General features: G+C 35.5%; 1 non-coding gene across 1 annotated transcript; it reads left to right on the top strand.

Annotated features, from left to right (window-relative positions):
• The first annotated feature begins 3,131 nt into the window (after positions 1–3,131).
• LOC145065116 (small nucleolar RNA R71) lies at positions 3,132–3,238 on the top strand. The gene has a single exon (XR_013688267.1). It is a non-coding gene; the product is annotated as a small nucleolar RNA R71 (small nucleolar RNA).
• Positions 3,239–22,265: the final 19,027 nt, after the last annotated feature.

Genomic DNA, 22,265 nt, shown 5'->3' on the forward strand with positions numbered 1-22,265 from the left:
GGAGCAACTGCAATTTCTCAGTTGTAAAGCCACCCTAACTTGTTGTTCCATCGGGTTAAGATGTCGCGGGACATTGTTGTGGGTAAATTCTAAAACGGGTGTAAACTTGGCACCCCAATGGGAGTCTCTCTTCGGGGAGCCATTACTGCAAAAACAGCAACAAACATATCCAAAAGAAATAATCCAATAAATTAGAAATTAAGGAAACTGAAAACTGCTCAGGCCAGGATTCACGTCGTGAATCCTCTAAGATTCACGTCGTGAATTCGTACCCAGCAACTATAATCGGGAAAATCAGGGTACAAATCAAACCACAAGAATAATGGGGTTTACTTCATAGCATTTACAAGCATAAAGCATCAACATTTCAAGGCTATTACAACACTTTTAAGAAGTAAATTCGATTTTCATCCAATGAACAAACCCTAATCCTAAGTTCAACCATTGAATAAAAATTAAACTTAAGAATTAAGAATCATTACCTTAGATCGTAGTATAACGTAAGCACAAAGGAAAATACAGGAATTGTCGGCCAAATTTGGAAAAAGGGGACCGGATCGTGTGTTTCACTTCGTGGGGAATAAAGAAATGAGGTCAAACTGATTCTTATCCCTTTAATCAGTGGTCCCGAATAAGTGACAACTCACGTCGTGAGTTCTTAAAGATTCACGTCGTGAGTCATGTTCCGGGCTTAAAATTGGGCCAATTCAATTAAAAAAAATGGGCTAAGTCTTGGCCTATTTATTTAATAGAAAATGGGTTGATATGCATCATTTTTATATTATGCCGCTTAATCAGAATTCACGTCGTGAATTAGTAACTATTCACGTTGTGAATCCTGCACGAAATGTAGTTATTCTCAAATAAAGTATGTCTCACAGCTATCTTCCTAATTATCACCACTTCGTTTTTACGAACCCCACATTCAGTGTTTAATAATGTTATAATCGAGTTGGATGATATGATCTATGGTTTTAAGACTAAAATGAAAAAAGAAAAGAAAAAAATTACAAACCAAACTCGGGTTGCCTCCCGAGAAGTGCTTCTTTTTCTTGGAGTCTTGAGCTGGACTCCGTGCATTCTATGTTGAATGGTCTGAAGAGTCTACCACTAGGATCTTCTGTTCCTTGAAACGCCTCTTGTAAGCTTGAACTTGTCTTTTCTATGCCTTTTTTGAATTTTCCTTTTTAGCTTTGACCTCTTCTTCATCAAGCTTGTGTTTGGTCCCTTTAGTTTCCTCCCTGCACTCCACAGCATCCTTCTCCTCTTTCACTACTGGCTTTGTCACCTTTGAAGTAACCTCCTCTTCATCACTAGTCATCTCATCTTCCTCTCTTACCCAATAAGGTGGACTCTTGTAAGCAACGACTTCAACCAAATATGGAACAGATGCTCTTGGTTTTGTTCTTTTGACTTGATGAACTATCTTGATCTCTTCTTCCATAAGATTTTCTAGTTCTTCTAATTCATTGTCTTCATTAATTATAAACACCTCTTCTTGAACATAATTCCTTTGAAAGTCATCCTTTATCCCAAAAATTTCTTTTTCATCACCAACCCTCAATGTGAGCTTAGACTCACGAATATCAACAAGAGCTCCAACAGAGTTAAGCAATGGACGACCATGGATAATTGGAACATCAGGGTCTTCCTTCATATCCAACACTACAAAATCTATTGGAAAAACAAATTTTCCAATTTTTACTAAAATATCCTCCACAATGCCCCGGGGCTGTGTCACTGAATGGTTCGCCATGTGAATACTCATTCTTGTACCCTTCAAATTCTGATTATCTAACTTTTGATAAAATGAGTAAGGCATCAAATTAATGCTAGCCCCAAAATCGGCTAATGCATCAACCTTCATATTGTTACCAAACTCACACGGAATAGTGAGGCGTCTAGGATCTCCCATCTTCTTAGGTGTCTCTCCCAACCCAGCTTTTGAGCTTTGCTCACTTAGAATCACCTTAGAATGCTTCTTTAATTGCTTTCGAGTGTGTATCAAGTCTTGCAGTAATTTTTGATACTCAGGAATTTTGGATAAGGACTCGACAAAGGGAGTATTAATCGGGATACCCTTCATGTGCTTAACAAAATCTAGATGTTCACTTTCCAGTGGACTAAGGTTAGCTCGGGAAGGAAAAGGCAAAGGCGGCTGATAAACCAAACCAGCTATAGAATTTTTCTGTTCATGACGGGCCCACGTCGTGAACTTATATGGCTCACGTCGTGAGTTCGTTAATTCAGCAACATCTTGATTCTCGAGCTTGGGCTTCTTTAACTTTGGATTGGGTTGTTGTTGTTCAACTTCTAAGGCTTCTAGGAACTCAGAGATGGCCTCCTCTTCAGTATCTATGGCCATTACATGAGATTGGGCCTTCGTTTTGGGATTTTTCGGGGACAGCTTCTCATGAACCAGAGTGGCTAGTTGATCAAGTTGTACATCAAGGTTATTGATGGAAGCTTGCTGATTCTTTATTAAAGTTTGATGTTCTACCATCAATGAATGATGATTCTTAACCAAGGTTCTTTGTTTAGTAATAGGAGGATCAGTAGCCTCATGTCTCTTTTCTGAAGCTTCCATAAACTTCATCAACATGGTCTCTAGATCGTGTTTCTTCTCAGCTGGTGGCTGCTCCTTTTGGTAGAAGCATCGGCTTGTTTGCCTATACTTTTCTTCTTTTTGCTTCTTAAATTCTTCATATGGCAGCTACTCCTTCTTTGGTTTCCTCCAGTCTTGATCATATTTATCCCCACTCGAGTAGCACACTTGAGCTTTTCTGTTCCCAAACTCATCTAAATTGCAGTCCTTGGTCAAGTGTGGACCACTATACCTCTCGCAACCCACTCTTATGGCATGAATTGAGTGGTCCATTTGTGTCAACCTCCAGTCCATATTATTTAGCATAGCCATCATGGTTGCTATTTCTTCAGTTTGGGCCCCTCCACCGCCTTTAATTCCATCTTGCCTAGGGTTGTGGTATTCATGAGAGTGCTTTGCGAATTCTTCGATCAGCTCCATGATCTACCTTGGATTTTTCTTTGTCAAAGGTCCTTGGGAGTCAAGGAGTTGTCTCGTCATAACGTTGACCCCATCATAGAACATGGACATCTCTTGTTGCACATTTAGATCATACTGAGGGCAATTTCTGAGCAAGCCCTTGTACCGCTCCCATGCTTCGTATAATGACTCCCCCGGTTGTTGTTCAAAGTTGGCTATTGCCATCTTGAGTTTAGCTATCTTGGATGGTGGGCAAAACTGGTCCAGAAATTGCTCACGCATTTGAGCCCAAGTGGTGATTGTACCCGGTGGAAGTGATTTTAACAACTCTTTAGCAGCTCCCTTGAAATTAATGGGAAGCATCCTGAGCAGTACGGTGTTTCTATTGACATTTGGGACATTGAAGTAATCCGCAATGTCATTGACTTCATCTACATTCTTAAAAGCATCCTCATGATCTTTCCCATAGAATGGGATTTCCTTTAGTGCAGTCAAGATGTGCCCCTTCAGCTCGAATGTGGCAGTGGCAGGTATTGCGGGTTGGACTAAACTGGGACCCATGTCTTCTCGGATCCGCTTCTTATAAGCTCCCATGGACATCTCTTCAATGTCTGCCATCTCGTTCCTTGGCTCGTTCTCGGGTTTGCTCGTATGTTCTTCAAATTCAGGCTCGGTATCGTATTCGGATTCGGTTTGGACGGGTATTTGATCAAAGTGTTCAAGCTTGCTCTTGTTCTTTGAGGATGAACTTGACTCTCCTGTCTTCTTTCCCGACTTCCTTGAAAATGCTGACCTTAGTTCTTGCAACGGCGTCTTCTTATCAATCATTTTGTGAAGTGCAGCTTCTAGATCTTCAATCGGTGGCACCAAAGGTGTGGTAGAACCTCTGGTCATGAACTCCTGCAACTCGACAAAATAAAAATGTAAAACTGAACAAAAATAGGAAAATACTAAAAACTAAAAATCCAAGCTCTCATGTCGTGAGTTTATAAAGCTCACGTCGTGAATTCTGTGACAGAATCAAAGATCAAAATTTTTGCTAAAATAATATGCTAATAAACTAAGCTAATAAACAAAAATAAATAACTAATTAACCTTTTGTAGATTTTATCCCACAAAAAGGGTCGATTAATCTAATGCAACTAAGTAAACTAATAAACTAGCCGTTCCCCGGCAACGGCGCCAAAAACTTGATGTGCACGAACGTACCCACTAATTTTAATATTTATAACCTAACAAACTTAAACTAACTATGCACTTATAGACAGTGTACCTAGTCAGATTACAGTATACCTTGGGTAAGTCGGGTGTCGATCACAGGGAACAGTGTTGTTAATTTACTTATTTACTACTAAATTAATCTAATTATTAATAGGCTAAAAGGGTTTGTATCTAATTTTGCAAGTTTAGATAAACTTAATTCTTTAACAAGAACTCAATCTATAAGCAAAATACTTCTATTAGTTCGAATCCACTTTCACTCAGTGATTATACATTATTAAAGACTATTACCGTTGGTTACCAATTTAAGAAGTATTAGAAGTTTAGTTCTAAACCTACTAGTTGTTAATCAATTCATGTAAATCTATGTGTGGTCACACAATAGTTAACACATAATCTATTATTATGTAAGATTGGAGCTATGAAGATTGATTAATCAAAACACAATTACATTCATAATATGAGTTCTCTAACACAGCTTAATTCAATGATTCAATTACTTATATAAGATTGGTTTGATCTTAGCTCTAATAAACTAGTGTTCATTTTGTTATTAGCTATTCATATTCATGCAGATTTGTGTTCACTAACTCCACAGAACAAGAATTTACAGCAATTAAATCATTAACTAAACATGCTAGGTAAAATCAATCAACACAAGCATATAACCAATATATAAAGTCTAATCTAATGCATTCAAACCATGAGTTCCAGCTTCATCTAGCTAACAGAAGCAGCTAGATTTAGTTGGACATATTAATAGCTAAACAATCAAAAGCTATAATCAAACACATGTTAAGTGTACCAAGTTTATAAAGAAAATTATGAACTTCCTCTTCTTTGGTGTTGAAAACCACTTCCAGATTTCTTTTTCCTCTGAAATTCGCCTTCTAGAATCTCTTTCTTCTGCCAAAAGTCTCCTGAATTCGTAATGGTCAAGGATATATATAGTTTCCTGATTTTAATAATTCCCGTCGTGAACAATAAAATATTCACGTTGTGAATACAAGATAACCGTGCCCGGCAAGGATTCCTTCACCCGCGTACATATCTTCTAGAACATAAGCTCACGTCGTGAATCTCCCAGTTCTCACGACGTGAAAACGCTTATATTTTCCTAATTTTCTTGTCCTTTAATCTTTTAACTCCCAAAGTTTCTTCCTTTAACGTTTTTAGTCCCTTTTCTTCAAAATGTCTTCTTTTTGGCTGCAAATAACATTTAAACCCATAAGTATCATTATTCTAAACAAATTACCAACTTATATATAAAAATGTACTTAAATATTGCCTAAAAATAGGTATAAATATGGCAATATCAAACCTCATAAAAAACTCCTCCCAAGTCATGGTTGCCACCGCCACAACCCCCACAGCTTGGTCGACCTCATTACAGCAGTTACCTACTCAGCCCCTCAGCAAGCAGGATGCAAACCGTACCTTTAACCCATCCGATCAAAAAATTGCCTTATGAGAATTCTCTATGTCAATGGTCTAGTGTCGGCTAGTGATGGGGTCCATAGCTATGAAGAACTTTGAAGCTCCACAAGCCTTGAACTCCCAAAATGAGGGAGTACACTCTCCTAACTGACTCGCACCAATCTTGGATTGAATATCCCCGGGTCACTCAGACAGAAGCTCCACAATCTCCTCCTTGATGGTACCAAACATCATAGGAGTATCATCCAAGATACCACAAATAATATCGGACAAAATGAACTCACGCAGGCTCTCATGAATTGGTTATGTGCCCGAGCCAAAACTAGAACCAGAACCTAAACTAGAACCTCCTCCCCGAGTGATCACCACAATAATCAAACTGAAATATTAACATATAAATGACCAGAATAAGACTCAAGGGGACTCTCACTATACAGGTCTCCTTAGAATCCTCAGGACCATCCTTGCTCGAGTATAGATCATGTGATTCTAGTAGTACGGGCCCAATACTACCTTCCACATCTATATGTACCTTCCTCAAAATCCTTCCTGATTCCTCTAAGGCACCACACTAAATCTATATACCAATCCTAAGATATACAACATACAAAATCTATCATGGCATTACCTAGGCTCTCCTAGGAATTCTCATTTTGACTGCCTCTTTCATACAAAGAATCTCATGAAACACTGTCAGTTGCCCTATACAAGCAAGTTATACACAAAATGGGATCACATATAATGTCAAATGATGATTCTACTCGAAGTGCATACTTAGAAATTAATTGATCCGATATCAATTCCATGCAATACATAGCATCCATATCCCTTTAGCTATAAGACATCACACATATCAGGTAATTCTATCATACAATTCTTGAAGATATTTGTAGCCCTACTCTAGCATGCAATTCATATAGTAGGCCTACCAATCACAAAACATAGATATCACTATTTTGGGAATCACTTACTTGAGCTCGGATGATTGCATGCATTGCACCCCTCTTTTTACTTGGTGAATATATTTTTAGAATTTAAATGTTCTTTTAAAAATATTATAATTTCCATAGTTTGAGTTTTGACACACCCGCAAGTGTGCTAGAATCCCTCAAACCAAGGCTTTGATACCAACTTCTAACAACCCAAAATTCATAATTAAAAAAAATCATTTTTAATTCATCAATCCTAAAGTTCACAAGTTTCAAAATCATCAAAAATACAATCTATCACAAATCATCTGAGTAAAAGAGATCAAAAATGAGGAAATCATGAGGGCGGGGGGGGGGGGGGGGGAATGTTGTGTCATCACGTCGGGATATTCCCTTTTGCACCGGAAGTAGCTGAAAAAAGTATATATTTGTAAGCATAAATATTAGTGAGCTTCTCTAAAATACCACATACACCATACATATAAAAACATAACAGCATGTTGTTGTTTAAGGTCCATAAAAACCCTCGGGTCCATATTAACCCCAAGGAACATCAAATAGTTGTGTCGGGTCCGTATCAACCGCGAGGTCCGTATCAACTCTGAGTCCATAATGACATCTAGCCCAGATTGGCTCAATGCATATATCATACAGTCACATCAATAATAGTCATATAACTTCATACATTCTACACATATAAACTATGGAGATGACCGTGGTGCCTTCGACCCACTAGTGTGGTAAGAAGAATGACGTTTGGCTGAAGACAACAGAATCTCAAACTCAAGATGCTACTAACATGGCTCCTCATGCTAATCAAAACCTAAAGAAAATCCTAATTACAATAAGGTTTTAAACCCATAATCAATGGTCCAAATCATCTTTTATCTTATTTAGCTAAAAAGATCATTTTTCCCTTCCTAAACTTTAATCCAACTAATCAAGGCCCAAAAATGGCCCAATGCGTTTTCAAGGAGTACGCCCGACATACTCCACATTACGCCCAATGTACAACCAATCCATGGAAAGGTTACGAGGCCATAAAACTCTACGCCCAATGTACTCGTTACCCCCATCATAATCACCTGAGTTCCAAACTTTAATGTAAGGTCTTAATAGGTTAAGACTTGATGCCCAAACTTTATATCTATGCCTAATAAAATGTCTAAAGCCATAAATTTGCAACCATTATGCCCTTTCATGGAAGAAGGAAACTTAAAACCAAACTCTAACTAATAATATCATCTAAACATTCATAGCTCTTGCATGGATGAATACCATGGACCAAACATGTATTTTTATGACACTATACACCCTAAAACGTCTGAAAGGATAGCTAAAAGCTTAAAAGTATTCCATACTCTCAAAAGTCAAGGTTTAAGGACAAAGAGAACATAAATCTAAGCTTAGACAAGATGTATCAAAGCACTCTTCAACACTTGTACTTAATATCTACTAAAGATGCACATATATGAGAAAAATCTAAATCCAAAGTCTTAAGAGCAATACCACCACTTCAAAGGCATTCGTTCACCACCAAGAACACCCAAATATCACTAAAAAGCTTCAAAATTTACATACAAGGATTAGGGTTTCGAGATGAGGGATATTAGGGATGGAGTCTGGAGATAGGGAAGGGTTTAGGGCCATAAACTCCTTTAAATAGTGTCCAAACCCTAAAAATTATGGTTTGCACTTTTCATGAGTATGCTCAACATACCTAAATATATATGGTCAACATACGAGCCCAAAGTCGTGACCATGTTAAAAGTGCTACGCGGGTTGTAGCTCCAACTTACGCCTAGTGTAGGGACTAAAACTGAAAACACACACACACATACACACACACACACACACACACACACATATATATATATATATATATATATATATGTATATATATATATATATATATATATATATATATACCCGTAATCAAATGTTACATCGAGTTGCATCTGTTAACAAATACATAATTAACGCCAAAATGATAGATTAAAATTTATTAAAAATGACAATTTAAGTTTGATAAAAGATGAAAGTGAAATAATTTAAATAATATGTGATTAAAAAAATTTTGTAATTAACCCAAAAATGATATATTAATAATGTTTGGCCACAAAACCTTTTTTGAAACCACTATCGGACCGGTCTCATTCGGTCTTCGACCGGTCTTGTATCAGTCTCAGAACATTCCGGTCTTCTAGGACCGGTCTCTGAACGGTCCAGACTTTTTCAGACAGGTCCTGGATGGTCTCTACTCGGTTTTTTTTCAGTCCAGTCTTTTTTAGGACCAATCTTTTTTCTGTCCGATCTTGTTTTAGACCGGTTCGGTGATTGCCTTTTTTATGTTCCAATCCAAGACCGGTCTTTTTATATAGATCTATTGTTAAATGTTAATTTGAGCTTGAGCTGTAACAAATATAAATCAATTTGACTACATTGGGCTTGAATAGCTCAACAAACAAATGGATCATACAAGAATACAATGAATAGTAAATGTAAGAAAAAATTGGCTATATCATTAAAAATTGGATTGAATGAAATATAATTGGGTTTTGAAATGAATTATATTTAATTAGAAAATCGTGATGAATAATAAATCCAAAAAGATGTACAAGATTACTAATGATTTTGTTAGGCTCACAAAAAGTTACCTAATGATGAATTGATTATGTAAGAATGTTGTCAAATCACAAACCGTTCCATGAATATTAACTTGAATATTTATGGTTTGACTCTGATACCACTTGTTAAGACAATAAACCTATATTTAAGCCTAATTTTATAAAAATGTGAGATGTAGAAGAAAACTCAAAAGAGTCATGTGTTTGCTCAACTACGTAATCAAACTATCTAATCTAAAGTGGGAGCTCTACTCTATACAGATTAAGACATTACTATTTATACGGAGCTACAACCAAATAAGTTATATGGCTTAATTTTTCACATTTCATAAAGGTTATGTCCAAACCATTAAGTGATCTTCCAATGGAGAGATTTTAACCCTAGGAGATTCTACTTATCCTTTCCAATTCATCATTTTAAATGGGATACTAAGCCTTACTCAATTTCATGCCATGGTCCATAGGCACAAGACGTTTCTTTGAATCTTGCATCTTGAATTTATCAAAGATCTTATCTATCTGTGTGCTTTGGCTTAATTTTATTAGTCGCTTAGATCTATCTCTATAGGTGTTTTATACAAAGTATATATATTGCATCTCCGAAGTCTTTCCTAGCCAAATATATGCCAAACCAAGATTTTACACTTCGCAATGTTGTGACATCTTTTCCTATGAGTAGTATGTGATTAACATACATTACAAGGGTGACAATAGAGCTCCCACCAGGTCTAACATATAAGTTTGTCACATATTCGCTTCTTAAAAAACCAAACTCTTTGATTTTGTCATCTAAGGAAAAGATTCTAGCTACGAGAGGCTTGTTTGAAGCCACAAATGGACCTTTTAAGAAAACACACTCTATTCAGATACTTGAACTATATAAAACCTTTTGGTTGTGTCATATATACATCATGTGATAGTTTTCCGTTATGGAAAGCGGTTTTTACATCCATTTGTCAAGTTTCATAATAATAAAATTCTGCTATGGCAAGTAATATCGTATTGACTTAATCATAACCACAAGTGACAAGGTTTCATCATCATAAATTCCTTGAGTCTGAGTGTACTCTTCATAACCAGTTAAGCTTTGAATGTGTGTACATTCTCATCCATGTCGGTCTACTTCTCGAGGACCTAATTACACCCACCGTTTTAAGGCCAGATGTGGATAAAATATGATACAAACTTTGTTAATACACGTGCACTGAACCTCGCTCTCCAGAATCTCTTGCAATTTTGTAGCCTCTAGGCTTGCCATGGCTTCCGGATAGTTTCTTGGCTCATCTTTTCCACGTTGTGTGTCATCGCCCTTTGTAAAATCGAAACATAAAACTCTAGAGCACAATGCTCTCTATCAAATCTATGAGAGGATGTGGAAGTAAATTAGATTCCACAACGGGTCATTCAACCTCGGTTTGAGTGCTAGTGCCAACTTCAAGTTCTTTATTAGTCGACTTTTGAATATTATCAAGATCAGTCTGGCTCCTACTAGTTTCTTTAGATATCAGCTCCCTCTCTTGGAAAACTGCCCTTCAAGAAACAAAAACTTTGTTCTCGGAGGGTTTTTAAAACAAATATGCACAGGACTTGTCGGGATACCCAATGAAGCAACAGTTCTTTGATCTCGGATCAAGCTTGTCAATTGCTTCGTGATGAACGAAAGCCTCATAGACCTGACTTTTATATGTACCAATGAGGAACAAACTCGACTCCACATTTCATAGGGCATCTTTGAAACCATATTAGTTCATACAAGGTTTATGACATAAGCATTAATCTTTATGGCAATACCCCAGAAATTTATCAGATTTGTCCTCATTAATCTAACTATATCAAGCAATGTTCAATTTCTCCTCTGAGACACAACATTATGCTGCAAAGCTATTCCACAACTTTTACGATGGTCGTAAAACTGATGAGTACGACACACTCTAGTTCTTTCAGATTGGAGAATCATAATCATTTCGAATGTCTTGATCGCCTCAAAGGTATCTAACCGATGTTTAATCATATAAACATATGCATATATACTGAAATCATTAGTCAATGTTACAAAATATCTCTCACCATGTTGTATGGTAGATATAAATTGTCCACACAAGTCCGTGTAAATTGATGGGTTTTGGTCATAAGACATCCTATGTACTCATACAAACCCTAATGCTTGGATCTAGGTTTCTCTATTGTACATGCTTTGAATCCAAGACTATAAACCCTAATTCTAGCATTCAAATAATCATATTAACATATAATTAGGTTTATGATATTACCTTGATTGTTATGTAGCAATAACAATCCCAATTCCTACTTGAATTGACTTTGGAAGGCTTAGAGTCACAAGTGTCACTCCTCTAATGGCTTACAAACACCAAGAGCAAATGGAGAAGATATGAGGAGAGAGGGGAGGTATTGAATTCGTCCTTAGGACTTCTAGGGAAGGCTTGGACGAATTCAAGAGCCTTAGGGGTCTTTATATGGGGTTGGGATTAGGGTTTTAGTCTTTATCCTTATCTAGTTACTTGCCCATCAAGCAACCATAAGATAAGCCTTGAAAAACCCTTATCTCTTAGGCCTTGAACGATTTCAAGGATATCCTTATCCTTGAATTCGTCCATCCTTTAACAAGGATAACCATTGCCCTATTTTGCAACTATCACATAATTACAATTCAGCCCCTCTAGTTTAATTAATTACATTTGATCACAAAATTAATTCTTAATTAATTATTGACCAATATTAATTAAACAAATATGATTTCTCCTTTAATATATTATTCTTATAACATATTAATAAATCATAATAACCTCTCTCTCTGTATTTATTTCTCCAATCATGTTGCTTTGGCGAAGGCAACCCAAAAGGACCATGCACAATCGGGTCAAGTACATACCAAAATAGTTATGGACTTAGACACTAATCCAACAGTCTCCCACTTGGATAAGTCTAATAACTATTCTGCGTATGACTTTGGCCCGATCTGCAATCGTAGCTTTTCAAAGCCGCTGTCAACTCTGATCATATCAAATACATGTGTCCTTAGATAAGGGATCATATATTCATCCATTCTAGATATCATATGAGATATGATTTCAAATCATTCTCTTTGTACTACTTCTCGATTTCTGATTTATGATGACTGACTAATTGAACAAATCAAATTAGCCCTAGCCCGGCCGAGCATTTACGTTTGTCATCACTAAACCATCGAGGGGCCCAAAGATATCGCTTTTATCCTACTTTCAATAAAAGGAATGGATAAAATTTGATACAATGCTCGCTTGCACTCACTAACCAAATCACACACAACAATATGTTTTATAACACCAAGTTACTAGTGCGTTTACATATTATCAATGTGCAACCAATTCGCAAGATACAACTCACACATCTCGGTTTCCAGAATTAAGATGTTATCGTCTCACTAATTACTCGTGATACAATTCATGGAGTGATCCAAGTGAGCGTGGGTTTCATCTAATGCTCAAATTCATATTCATAAGCACTCATGAACGTTGCAGCAAACATTTGCTTATGTCTAATGCTCTTTAGACAATCCACACACCAATTCATGACAGTCTTCATTCATATCTACTTCCAATATATGAACGACTGTGGCTCGTTTGAATAATTCGATTATTCTTAATAAACTCAATTATTCTGGAAGTCAAAACATGCAAATGTGAAACACAAGAATAATACTAATCCTATATGGCCTCAAACCTTTGAGTATAAATAAAACACCTTTTATTTATCACCATATTGATTACTCATTATTTGTCGTTTCGGGTAATCAACTTCGTACTTGAATTATTACACTTGTCCCATGCTCCTAGAATGCACACAATGTTTACCTATGGTTCTTACTTTGTGAAATAGATCACATTGAACACATTTCCAATCATTCTCATTTCACAACTCCAAATCCATTTTTCATAAGTTTAAGAATTTCAAATTCTTGCCACTTATAGAATATGCTAGATTCTAACATTTTATGCAACTTACCCTTTTGTAATGCCAATGCACCAAAGTCACAAAGACTATTGCCAATGATATTACAAAGTCTTCTATCGGAGATTATTACAAGACAATTCCTTAGATGTGATGTCTCTCACTCAAAGTACATTCCTTTGAACATCCTTTTGCATAAAACTTTCTAATCTAGTCATAGATTTTATTTAATATTCAATTCCTAATATGGATACATTTCCATATTTTCCATATGACAACTCATTCTTAATAGAATCTCATCTATTTGTAATGATGTCGATATGGTCCATCCAATATGGACACATTTCCATATTTTCCATATGACAACTCATTCTTAATAGAATCTTTTCTATTCATAATAATGTCAATATGGTCCATCCAACACCATGCTTCCAACTACTCACAAGTGACCAATCCTCATCGAACTTTGGATTGTCCTTTGATAGTTGTTTAATTACTTTAGTCAAAACTGATTCTAGTCCTTTTTCCCTCTAAATGCGCTAGACATTTGGAAAAAAAATTAGAATGGTCAAACATTAAAGCATTTGCAATCTATCCTATACTCGAAGCGTATGGGACACGACGCATAATGTTTTATTTGCTATGTTCTCAAAATTCGAATTCTGAAGAGGAATGCCGTAATCATAATCGAAATTTTAAGAACACACTATGTACCCTTGACTAAGTTTATTAACATTTCTCAACCTAATCCTTTAGATTTGAAATGAATCATAAAATTCTCTCCCTTAATTATAGCAAAACAACCTTTCAACTCTTACAGCTTTGCAAAGTATGACTCTTGTTTTCTATAATTATGCTCCCACTATCATGATGATTAAAACATAACACTTATGCTCCCATTAGCTTCGACATGTATTCATAAACATCTCAACTTCCAGAAAGACAATACTTATTGAATTTCTTAAGTTCATGTTTCTAATACTTAGTGCTTTAATAATCTTTTCTCAAGGCTTTTTGAACTTATACACCTTTGCCTTCGATAGTTCATATGTGTGTCTAAACAATTAAGACTAATTGCCAAACCTCACAATTCAAATTATGGAAAGGGATGTCGTAACCATAATCGAATTTGAGAATGCAATTTTATAATCACTATCTTCTTAAAATCTTTCTTAGTGAAAGCATTTCCTCACAATCATTTTCATGAAGGAGGAAATCTTATGACACTTAGATTTAAATGGCATATGGGTTCCTATCCATGTGAATTTGTTAAAACCAAGGTTTACGACAAATTCAAACTCATATGGACCGAACTTTCTTAATCTTGATTTCTAGCCTTATGGTAGCACAGCTGCCCACCACGTCTTCCAAGAAGTTAAGCAGTTCACCCTTTCCTATCAATGTACCTTTCATTGATTAAGGTGCTTTCCCTTTTATGCGTTCAAAATGAGAATTCATAGAACTCACATGCATAATTAACTCGATTGGATAGGCACAGAAACCAAATAATGTCATCACGATAGGTTGTAAACCTCAACTCGTATGCTAGTGATGATCGATAAGGTTTATTTGATTTGTTCTTGAAACTTTTCAAGACTATAAAGACTCCAACTGACTCCTTGACATATACAATTCTCTTGTCAAAACATTTCTTGACAAACAAATATTCAAGAGTTAGTGTAGTTTTTATCAAAACAAAACACTTCATAATTTTGGTCTTAGTTGGTCTTTGTCTTATCCAAGACATCACAACTTTCCACAATTGATGAATGTTATAAACCTTCTTAATACTTTTCACTCAATGTCATAATCTTAACTCTAATACTTGATTTGGAACGAAGTATGATTGACTTTTGATTTAACCATTTCTTCAATTCTTGATTCCTCTTCTTAGACATACAATTGTACTAAGAGTCACTTAGAGGATCAATTGAGATATGGTTCTTAATCATTAAGACCTATCATAAAGCATAAAAGGTACTCTCCTTTCTTCTTAGAATGGAGAAACTTTTATCTTTCTGCCTACTTGATTCTTGTTGTTCGTTTTACTATTGATTTAAACTTTTTCAATCAATTCAGAATTACACGTAATCTTATAAGTATAATCATATTTACTAAACCTTTAGTAAGTCATGACGAATATTTTGTTACTCTTATGGTGGACTTTGATCAACACACAACTTTGTGTACTCGATCTCCTAGTCCTTCACTTGACACTTTGTCAATGAATTAGTCTAATTTCCAAATACGAAATTTCTCATTCATCGTGCATCCACGTTGCATGATTCCAAGTTTCTGTCCAATTGAAACTTGGGCGATGAGAAACTCTCCCTATTTGGTAAATTCTTGACTTTTCCATAAACACCATAAATAAGAATCATATCCATTTGTTGTAGAAATATGCAAACACCAATTTTCATAACGATTTCATTGCAAGGAAATAAACAAATAAATAAATAAGTCAAACGAAAATTTATTTTATTTATAAAAGTAGCAGAAAACATTTGTCCTTACAATGCAAAATCCATTGAAAACTATGTATTTCAAAAGAAAAATTTCTAACAACTCTATCATAACTATCTAAGATCAAAATCTAATCTTCAAGTCCAAGCGATCAAGATCCATTCCTTGTGATTAGATTCATCTTGCTCTTTCACCAAGCTTCCTTTCTTTTCACCGATCCTGTAAAACATTCAAATGCAATCCTATTACATTATGTATTAAGAATTAATGAATAGGAACTTAATGGAGTTAGATAGTGGATTTTACCTGAAGCGCAGCCATACTCTTTGACTCTCCCATCTTCTGGACTCTTCAGGCTCTTTGGGCAGACTTGTATCCAACGCCCTTTCTTTTGGCAGCAAATGCAGGTCGGTTCTCCTGGAACGTCCTCGGAAGCATGGTCGGTTGACTTTCCCAACAAATACGCTCCATTGCTTCGCCAAATCATTTCTGATTCAGCAGCAATGAGCATGTCAGTTAGGTCAATGAGGTTGTCGTCATGATCCATCATATAATACTCTCTTTTGAACTCATTATATGATTCAGGAAGTGACTGCAAAACCCAATTCACAGCCAACTCATCTGGGAATGACACACCCAACATTATCAACCTATCAATGTGTGATTTCATTCCTAGAACGTGGGCACACACGGGTTTACCATCTTCATGTTTCATTTCCAATAGGGCTTTAGTGATATTGAACCTTTCAATTCTTCGATCTTGTGGGTTGGGGAGAACAATAGGAGGAGGATGAGGAAGTGAAGCATGATTTCTTGTTCCTCGATTGAATCGTGGAATACCATCTTCATGTGGAATGCTTGTTCCACGGGATTTGGGAAGACCATAGTTGTCGAACTTTTACATCTACAAAACGAGAGAAAAACAAATTCAAGTTAGTTGATTGATTGAGTCCTTAGTAAATCACCCAAATGAGATACTAAGGCTAGGACCCAACACAATATTCTACAACTCGGGAGAGGGATGCCGTAACCCTAATTGCAGAATATTTGAAGGTAAGTGAATGACGATTCACTAATTTCCACCACGAAAAACGAAAAAGAATTTTAAGTTTTAAATCTATGAAAACTCCTAGATCCTTTGAGATTCATTGTACTTTCAATGGCATGTTTAAATCTCGATATGCCCCTCTTGTTTGTGACTGGGATGCCGAGGATCACAAAGCGGGTGTGAATAACCATGCAAACTTACATGGTGCCCTCACATGTTACAGTCACCTATTCGATGTGCCGGTAAACCACACACGCTCCACCGAACTATGACAAACATTGAGTCACCCTTTGCTACCTTTTCTTAGAACCATTTAGTGTGCCGGTAAACCACACACGCTCCACTAATGTCTTCACAAGGGCACAAAGTGTAATTTCATGGAATTGCATCAATTCACTTTTGCCTAAGTAACTAAGATTGGGAATTTTATGAAAACATTTAGTTACTTTTATACTTCATTATACTTATAATGGAAGGTTTCGTCCTATCCTACCCATTCGGCTAACGACCCTCCACTAGTCAAGAGTGCGGTGGGTAAGAGTGGATACCCATTCAATCGCCATTTTATAGGCAATTTCCTTAAACACCCCTTATAGACCAGCTTCGTGAATGAGGCCTACTAACGGTAAGACTGACTTTTACTCATACATATATATAATGTTAGACTTTTAATGTTATATATAGTATAGGGTGTATTTTATACTTTTAAAATATTAGGTGGTCAAACTTAACAATTATACCTTTAATTCAATTAAATTGTAAACCAAAACTTTTATGGATTTATTAAACCTCCTTTAATTATACACCTTAATTAATTAACACTACTAGAAAAAAGGCCTTTTACGACGCTCATTGCGCGTCGTAAAACGCTCAGACGACGCGCAAATGCGTGTCAAGGAAGGCACTGTCATAAAAAGAGACGACGCGCATTTACGACGCGCATTTACGACGCGCGGTTACGACACGCAATGCGTATCAAGGAAGGCCCTGTCATAAAGGAAGACGACACGCATTCGCGTGTCGTAACCTTACGACGCGCGTGTTAATGACACGCAATGCGTATCAAGAAAGCCCCTGTCAAGAAAGGCCATGTTATAAATGAAGATGACATACATTTTTGCGTATCGTAAATTTAAATGTTTAAAAAAAAATTATATATTTATTAATTTTTAAATTAAATTTTCATTTAATTTCTTATAATAGAAATAAAATACCATATACAAAAAATACAATCCATTGCATAATATAAAATAAATTGCACAAATTATAATGTCATACAAAGAATCATTCAAATGTTAAACAAAAATAATACATTGCTAACATGTGTTATACATTCCTATAAAACTAACAAATAATCATACAACTTTGTTTCTTACTGGAAAGGAATGCCAAACATGATTACAAGTCTCCCTTAATCTTGATTATAATCAAATGTATCTTTAATTCTTTATATAAATGAAGCTTAAATGATGTCTTTAAATAATGAACACAATAAATGTTATAAACCTTTTGAGGCCCCATAACATCAGGATCTGAGTTTTCTATTTCAACTGCAGGACTACCGTTAGTTTAAGGATCACTTTTTGGACGCTTTTTCTTCTGCATACATTAACAAACATGTTAACTTTCAAGAAATATATTTAGTTTTTAGGCTCATAGTGGCATGCATATAGCTGAGGTGAGAGAAAGGTATACATACAGCTAGTAAGACATCCAGACTATCCATAACAGGTGGTTTCAAATTTTCATAATCAACTGCATTGTAAGATAACATGAACACAAGAAAGGTAATCAAAGGTTAAAATATTACATATTTACATGTTAAAAGTGTAAAGAAAAGATGATGTAGTTACACAGCTTACCATCAGAAACAAAAGATGATGTAATATTACATATTACATGTTTACAATAAGTAATTAATAACTATTAACTATAATTACCTTCTGGATATCTTCCTCAATAATCACATCAGCAGTATCTGTTTCGCCACCATTTCCTCTCTCTTCTTGTGTTACCTTCATATCTGCATTATTTATATACGAATAAGTCTACATATTTAGATATATAATTATCACTTTTTATTGCTATGTATTAAATAAAATCATATTGTATTAAGCACATAAAACAAGGCCAGTGAAAGGATATACTAGTCTTAAACAGATATCCGAAAATCCAACATATTATTTTGACATTTTTTTTTATATTAAAGATCAAATTGTTACATTAATTAATTATTATTATGAACAGGTCAATTGGCTACCAAACTTTAGAAACTATGATTTAATTGGTTTTTGAAGGGGATGTTTGGATATGAATTATGGTTTTGTTTTTTATTATTAGAGAGAAAATAATTAGATAGGGATCTGTTATAATAAATTGATTATTGAGATAACTATAAAATTTATGAAACTGGTAATAACCTTAACAATTGATTATATGATTAGTTAATTCTGATCATTCAAGTCAGCAGTAATTAATTACCTTTGAGAGTTGCACAAATATTGTTTTGATGAGATGTGTTGTTTTTCCAGAACCAGTTTCACCTATAACCACCACCACTTGATTCTCCCGTTTTACCTAAAACAAGGGTCACAACAATGTCAACAAATTGTTTTTTTGGCTATAAGTTTTGAAGAAAAAAACATACCTGTAATAACTCATCTTGAATAGAAAATATGGGGAGATACCGACGTTGTTGTGAAAGTGATTTTGACTTAGTATTCCTCGTTTTATGGTCATGACTTAGTCTAATCTCAATAACTACCCTTAGTGGGTGTATGCCTGTTTTCTAGTATCTGTTTTAGCTTTGTTATTTCTTTTAAGTAAGCTAGGATTTCCCTTTGTACGTATCCAGTTTATAATATAGAAAAGAGAGTTCTTATCAAGTATATGTTTTCTAAATTCTAACATTGTGGTATCAGAGCCAACGATTCCTTGTGGTTCTGAAAATGGAAACCAAAAGGACTGCACGAAGCACTACACAACCTTTGATTCCATTGTTCAAAGGAGAAGGCTATGAATACTAAGATCACCAGATATGTGGGAACAAGTTGAGCATGGACTTCCTGCAGAGAATGAAGAGGAAACTTACGAGAACATAGAAGAAAAGATGCTAAGGCACTGGCTATTATCCAACAGGTAAACGAAATGCCTTCTCTCAACTTGATGATTTAAAGAAAATGACTCTGCAACTTAGAAATAGAAAAACATTACATGGAGAAGGAAAAGGTACAGTAAGAATTCAGTTTCAGAATGATAAGGCTAGATGCCTTCATGATGTTAAATACATTCCTGCCTTGGATCATAGTCGTCTGAGTGTTGGTATGCCAAAGTAACTCAAGTCAAACTTTGTGGCTTTTCGGATAGTGACTGGGCAGGTTATAATGATGATAGAAGAAGCGTCTCAGCAACTGTGTTCACTTTGGGAACAGGAGCTGTTACATGGAGCTCAAAGAAACAAGAGTGCACTGCACTTTCAAGTACCAAAGCTGAATATGTTTCCTTGACTGCAGATGCATGTCAAGCAATGTGAATGAGAAGGGTTTTAAAGGAACTTCAACAAGAACAAGCTGAAGAAATTGTTATTTATGGAGATAACAAATCTGCAATTCTTTTAACAAAAAATCCCACTCTGTATAGTCGCACAAAGCATGTGGACACCAGGTTTCATTTCATTCGCAAGCTAGTTAGCTAGTTAGCAATGGAGTGATCCCTTTGTACGTATGCAGTTCATAATACAGAAAATAGAGTTCTTCTCAAGTATATGTGTTGTAAATTCTAACACGAAATATAGGGATCTTTCAAAAGGATCAAATCCAACAAAATGCAATTCATGTTAAGGTCATAAATCATTTAGAAAAAAAAAAGAATTGGATTTAAGAAATAGGAAGTAATTACCCTGTACATGACTTCGACATCATTGAACATCAATGCATCAAGTTGGTAATGAACAGATTCTTCTCATAAAACTACATTGTGAATAAGAGAGGGGTACAAATGCCTCTCTTTTCGTTCCTATAAGTGACAATAGAATGAGTATTTGGAAGAAACAGAAAATAGGATGAATGATATAAACTTGTGAAAAATGATTACAGAAAGTCAAAGGAAAAGTCAATAAAGTTTCAATCAAAGGTACTTACGTGCAAATCGCTAATGAAGACCAGTTAGTCGCAAATCGCAAATAAACGATGCTAAACATGTCGAACCCTATAATGGTCTGAGTAATTGATCATGTCGAACCCTCAATCAAACAAATTAACGTATCATTAATAAATACATAGTTGAACAACAAATCGGTTTAGAAAAAAATAAGGGAACGACGAAATAATGGTTACCTTTTTATCAAGATTTTCCCCTTGTAAGGTTTTTTCAACATCTTTTGTACAAGGGTAGTCTTGGAATTCTTTTGGGGCGTCATAAAACTCATCTCCTGTATATATAAATCATATCAGTTAACCTGATTTTCTTGATCTAACAAGAAAATAAGAGACCATAAAAAGAAAAGGAAAAACAGGACAAGGGCAAAAAGGTAATTATACCTAGCATAGAGTTGAGATGCTCTTCCAAGATTGATTGTTCATTAGGTGTTCCTGGAAACCATGAATTTATGCATTTAACTGATTAAGCTATGCTATCGAATTCCCATCTTTTCATTTATTTAGCCTCTATAGAAAGAGATGTATCAATCTGTTCATAAGTGACAGATATTGAGGGATTATAAATTATAAATTATATATATTTATATAAAGGAATAAGGAAAGAAATGGAAATACCTGAAGTTCATTTAAGTAATTGATACCACGAACATCTTTCCACTCAACTTGAAAGACAATGAATCCGTATAAAGTTCTGTGTAATTTGCTATTTGCAAGAAGGGAGCTTCTGAGTTTCCTTACAGGTAATAAACCCCTAAAAACATAGAGAGGGCATTATGCCACACCAACATATGCAATCAAAACTGTATTGAAGATGCTACCAGAAGAAGAACCTGAAATCGTATGCCAATAATATCTACTGAAACCTTCTCCCTACCTGCATCTCCTCATAGAAGAGACCATAAAAAGAACCTGATAACGCTTAGAACAACATAAGAGAGGAAGAACCTGGAAACGCCTGATCATAAAGATCTGATCTTTGAGATTGAAACTATCGACATATCAAATCTAAATTACAGAGCGTATATGAACCTGCAAACCTTTGTGGATTAAGATTTTCCATGACGACTTTATAATCATTAACCATCGATCAAAGAAACAAATCCTCCAAATCAAAATATCAAAATATAGAATATAACTAAAGATTTGTGAAGGGATTACGACCCGTTTTAGATAAACATCAGCCATAAAATAATATTCCTGTTGGTCGAGCATTCACAGCAAGGGGACCTCTGCGAGGTGGCCCTGTTGGTCTTCCACCACCAAATGATCTTCCTTGACCTCGACCACCACCACCACCACGAGCCCTACCTCTCCCTCTATCTCTAATCTTCTTCAAATAGATTTTGGTGCGAGACTGGATCAACTGCTGATGCAATCGTATACGAATCGACAAAATCAAGCAATTGAAAGAACTGTTGTAGGATCGCTGGT

Source organism: Lactuca serriola, chromosome 7, assembly GCF_051521515.1.
Source record: "Lactuca serriola cultivar US96UC23 chromosome 7, Lser_US96UC23_V15, whole genome shotgun sequence".
NCBI lineage: Eukaryota > Viridiplantae > Streptophyta > Magnoliopsida > Asterales > Asteraceae > Lactuca > Lactuca serriola.